Raw genomic sequence first — 6,000 nt, 5'->3', positions numbered from 1 at the left:
GATTGTAAACGGGACACTTCAATGCAAAGAATAAAGAATGTATTTGCCAGCTTCCCTCAATAGCTAGCAGTGGCCACATGACCAAGTTACAACCAATGTGAAGTGAACAAAAGTAATATGTGCAATTTGAAGTCATGCTTTTAAAAGGAAACTTGCCCTCTCCTTCCCTTCTTCTCCTTCCCACTGGGAATGTAAATTTAGTGATGGTGAAGCAACTTGGACCATGCAGATGAGGGCAGCACACTGAGGACCAACTAGAGTGAAGATGCCTGGGTCCCCAGCTCCATAGGGCTTCCACACATACCCTGGCCTAATTACACTTAGACTGGTACACAAAAATCAATATCAACTTTAACCCCGTGTAAGCCAATGTATAGTGGCCAACTGTCACAGCAGGTGATTTAATAACCTAACTTACCACTTAAAGATAGAAAGTCAAGAACTTATAATTAAATTTGCTTTACAACAGGGATCAGCAAACTATGGTCTACCAGCCAAAGACTGCCTGCTTCCTGTTTCTATATGGCCCACGAGCAAGATGGGTTGTTTACATTTTTAAATGTCTGGAAAATATCAAAAGAATAATATTTTGTGACACATGAAAATCACATGAAGTTCAATGCCCGTAGAAAACATTTTATTGGAACACAGCCATGTTCATTCATTTATGTATTGTCTATGGCTGCTTACACACTACAACAGCAGCTGGAAGAGTTTGCCAGTTCCTGTTTTAGACGATCACATCGATGAATGCAGCAAATTTACTGAAGAAAGAAAAAAAGAGAACCAAATAAGAGCCAGTCCGAAGGCTACCCAGTGATCCAGGTAAAAGAGATAAAGGAGGCCAAACCAAAAGCAGTGTAGACAAACATAGTCACTATATTAAAGAGCTCTTTGGTAAAATTAACATGATTGAGACATTTCAATCCAACAGAGGTATTGACGTCATGGTGAAATATGAAAATGGTCCTTTTCCCCGAATTCTATGTGTCTGACAAACTATTAAATTATTAAAATAAAAATCCTTTATTCTATTCAAAGTTGATACTCAAACCTCTGCTGGGGATCTATGAGGGATGCCCAAATCCATGACTGTTAGCCTCTCTGAGCATTGCCAACATTTATTTTCTCCCATCAAATTTAAATCCAAACTTGATCCTCGGCAGGAGTTTCTCCTGCCTTGGCTTAAGTGATACGAATTCTAGAATGTGTCTTCCCACCTCCTCTTACTCAGGCAGCAAGGCATCCTCAGATGGCTTTGCTGATGCCCTATTTATTTCAGACTTAAAAAAACAAACAAAAAAAAAACCTGTTGTTCTCAGTTTTAAAACTTCTACTCATTGCCACAAATGCTCAATATTTATGGAAAATTAGAACTGCATAAATAATAACTCATACCATCATTCACGTACATCTTACTCTTTTATAAATAATAACCAAGTCATCACATAGATATTTTTAATCAGCCTGTATAGTCCCATTTTAAGGCCTCCGAGTCAATGGTTAGACCAAAACAAGACACATGGACCTTCCCCTGCCATTGCAGCTCTGATGTTTTATCAATACAGATGTGACTTCATGATTGAAACAGGGCTGTATTTCAACTCCAGGTTAGATGGTATATATGTTGTTGCAGTTCACTCATTCATTCATCCATTTAACAGGTATTTATTATATGCCTCTTATGTTCTAGTAGGGATGCCAGACACCAGGAATATCAGACACATAAGGGCTCTTTTCCCTGAAGAGGGTGGAAAAAGATTCCAAAGTGAAGTAAGCATTGCTAAGAGAGTCATTTAAAGTAAGGCCTGGAGGACAGTGAAGCCTATCTACAGGCCTCTTCACCTATCCTGTTTCAGTTTTTGGAACACCACAGATGTTTGACAAGGTACTAGGATTTTCCAAAACAAGCTGGAAAAACATGAAGGATAATTTGCATCATTGCTTTTTTCAATCGCGAGACAGCATTAATAAGAAACTAACCTAGTTCACCTAATTACATTTCCTACTTTGTATTCAACTTGAAAGGAAAAAAGAAAAACACGCATCATTGTTACAAATATTATTGTGTTCAACCTGTTTTTCCCTTCTGTCAACATTTAAATATTCTACTTCCCTTACTCCTACCTACGATACAAAGATTTGTATTGTTCCCGAGTGAGATATTTCCCAAAAATAAGAGGAGGAAAAAACATATATTAAGAATTTCCTCACCAAGGATTTTAAAATAACAGAATGTTTACTGAAAATTGGTTCACATTTGCCGGCATCCTGGCAAGTTTCATTCAGGCAACAGCTACAGCATGGGAAATTGTATTGATGACTGTTCTTTGAACTTTCTCAGCAGCTGCCAATTAAATACCATTTTCACTTGATGGATAGGTGAGCTCAGACTCTAGTGAGTTGATGTGGAAAAAAACAGCTTCCTGCTCTTAATAGTTTGAGACAACCTAAGTGTAAGTAATCAAAACAAATATTCATGGGAACTTTCAAGTGGCATCTTCATTTGGCAGTGCATGGACAACACACACTGGAGAGCAGACAGACATAATTTTTCATACGTAGGAGTCATTAGTCTCCTTTCAATTCTATCCCATTGATTTACCAACTAAAAAGGGTGCGTTTTTCAAGTTTGATGTTAAATGTGTTAAAATTTATAATGTTAATTATAATTATATATAAATATAATTTTATTTTATAAAAATTATATTTATATAATTTATATAAATTTTTATTATATTATATAATTATATAAATTATTTAATTTTTATATAATTAATATTTATATATTAATTAATATATTAATTAATTAATTATTAATATTATTAATTATATTTTTATTTTTTATTTTTTATTTTTTATTTATTTATTTATTATTATATATTTTTTATTTATATATTATATATTTATATATATATAATATATATAATATAATTATATATTATATAATTATATAAATATAAAATTATTATATTATATTTTTTATTTATTTATTTTTAATAAATATATATATTTTATATATATTTATATATAATATATATTTTATTTTATATTTTTATATATATTAAATATAATATATTTATTTATATATTATATATATTTATATATTATAAATATTATTTATATTATATATATATTTAATATATATATAATATATAATAATATATATTATATAAATATAATTTATTATATTATTATTATATTATTATTATATTATATATATATTATATTATATAATATATATATTATATTATATTATAATATAAATTATTAAATATAAATTATATTTATTTATTTATTATATATAATATATATTATATATAATTATAATTAATAAAAAATAAATATTAATAAAAAATTAATATTTATATAAATATAAATTATATAAATAATTTACATAAATTATATAAAAATTTATATTAAAAAAATAAAAATAAAAAAATTATATATAAATAAATATAATGTAGTGTGTAAAAAATATATATATATATTTTTATATATATATATATATATATAAATAAATATATAAATAAAAAATTAATAAAATTTAATTAAAAAATTTAAATTTTTTAATTTATTAAATTAAATTAATTAAAAAATTAAATTAAATTAAAAAATTTAAAAAATTTAATTAAATTTAATTAAAAAAATTTAATAAAAAAAAAATAAATAAATATATAAATAAAAAATTAATATTTATATAAATATAAATTATATAAATAATTTACATAAATTATATAAAAATTTATATTAAAAAAATAAAAATAAAAAAATTATATATAAATAAATATAATGTAGTGTGTAAAAAATATATATATATAAATAAATATATATAAATAAAAAAATAAAAAAAATATATATAAATATAAATATATATATAAATATTAAATATATATATAAATATAAAAATTATATATAAATATATAAACATAATTATAATAATAAATTATAAATGTGTAAAATGTGTTAAAAGATGTGTTAAAACACATCAAGTTTGATGTGAAAAGAAAAGTTACAGAAGCCACAGATATGATATACATATATACACACCCACCCACGCCCTTCACCCACACACACCCACCCACGCCCTTCACCCACACACACCCCTACCCACACATAGGCATAGCGCTAGAATTGCCATATCTTAGAATAACAAAATAAATGTATACTCTGAGAAAAAAAGCCTCTTTGACATCAGGAAAAATCAAGATTATAAAGTATTTTTTAATATATACATTTTCATAAATTTTAGGTACAGTTGACAAACAGGACAGTTATTTTGATCCACTTTAAATTTTTAATGAAGAATGATAATTATTATATGCATTATTTGTAAACAATGTTTCTAAGAAGGTTTAAAAATTGTAAGAAAGATAAGCATCTGGCTGAGTCTTATTATAATTTTTATTTCCATAACAAATATCTTTTCTATAGAGTCTAAGGCCTTCTAATTGTGTGACAACTATCATTTATAGACATTTTTACCTACATGTTCTCATTTAAACCTCACAATAATGCTGTGTGACATTTAATTTTTCCTCCTTTTTACAAATCCCAAAGCAGAGGCTCAGTAGTTAGGAACCTAGCCCAAGGCCAACACACCCACAGAAAGGTGACAGAATCAATATACAAATCCATTTCTTACTCTGTAGCTTTTACTAATGAAATAAAGTATCAGCCCAGCTAAATAATTTATCACTAATTATTAATTAGTGAAAAGAGGTAATGAGGTTTTACTTTATCATTCATAATTCAGAGATGCCACTTTAAGACCAACACAAAAATGGCATGGTAGCATTATGGTAAGACACTTTTTACCTGTTGTTATTTTTAGTTAAGTATTTTGTATTATGATTTGAAATATCTGGTTGGTTTATAAGATGTTTTGGGCCTTCAAAAGATTTTAGAAGTGAAAAGCTCAGTTCACTGACCTTTATTTCTAATGAGTTCTCCCACATCCACCTCAACCTCACACTCTTCCTGTCATCATGAAAGCGTGACTCAGAACATGTCTAATTTGGGCATCCTGATCTTTGGTTACAACTTTCCCAACTTCCATGTTTCTTGATCAACTATTCCTGCTAAACTCTCTAACCCTTTAAAGTCCTTGGTACTCAGTAACATTCTTGCTAATACTCTACAGTCTCTGGCCCCACCTGAGAAAACACCAATCCCAATGTACTATCAGCTTTTCCTGTGTCTTCCCATTTATCTGAGTATCACTGGAGAAAGTCATTCAGCAGAGCAATTTGTCCCACTCTAAGTTCATGGTTATCATTCTCAAATTGATTCTCAATACCACCTGGAACTCCTGGATTATATAGTCTACTCAGTCTCTCACCGACTGGACTAGCTAAAACATTCTCCACTCTTCAGCAAATCAACATCCTCAATTTCCTCTGACCTTTGGTCTTGGAAGATGACCTCCCTTACATACTTGGAGAGAAAATAAAATCTAGTGGAAAGAAACCCTTCCACCTCATCTCCCTCTATCGAATGTACAAACAGATAGATATTTCTGCACCCATTCTCTTATTCTTTCCTTCAACAAATGTTTATAGAATGCCCACCACACTCCAGGTGCTGTCCTGAACTCTAGAGCTATAGCCATGAACAGGGAAGTCTTTCTGTCCCATGGTGTTCCCTGACAGTGGGCAAATACCCAAGATACCCTCAGAGAGGGAAAAGTGCTGTGAGGAATAAGAGATAGGGTAATGGATGAGGTTTTGATCAGAGATGGTGAGAGAGGATGGCAACATAAGATATAGTGTCAAGGAAAACTTCTCTGAGGAGGTGGCATTTGAGTTATGACTCACATGACACCAGTCATTCATGGGAAGATCAAGAAGGAAAGCAAGAACTAAGGTCCCGAAGAAGGAAAACTTTATTACATGTTCAGGAACAACAAAAAAGTTGATGTGGCTTGAACAGAGTAAGCAAGAAGGAGCATGGGATGAGACAGTGTCCTCTACTCATCCGGAAGCTATAAGAAAGTGGATC

General features: G+C 29.6%; 1 long non-coding RNA gene across 2 annotated transcripts in view; it reads right to left on the bottom strand.

Annotated features, from left to right (window-relative positions):
- Positions 1–628: 628 nt before the first annotated feature.
- The window catches only part of LOC122240122, a 93,952-nt gene continuing 88,580 nt past the window's right edge, over positions 629–6,000 (bottom strand). For both annotated transcript variants that reach the window (XR_006219462.1, XR_006219461.1), the window contains exon 3: positions 629–764. This is a non-coding gene — a long non-coding RNA (uncharacterized LOC122240122). The remainder of the gene's footprint in view (positions 765–6,000) is intronic.

This window comes from Panthera tigris, chromosome B4 (assembly GCF_018350195.1).
Source record: "Panthera tigris isolate Pti1 chromosome B4, P.tigris_Pti1_mat1.1, whole genome shotgun sequence".
In the NCBI taxonomy this organism is placed as follows: domain Eukaryota; kingdom Metazoa; phylum Chordata; class Mammalia; order Carnivora; family Felidae; genus Panthera; species Panthera tigris.
This window is presented reverse-complemented; position numbering and strand designations above follow the sequence as displayed.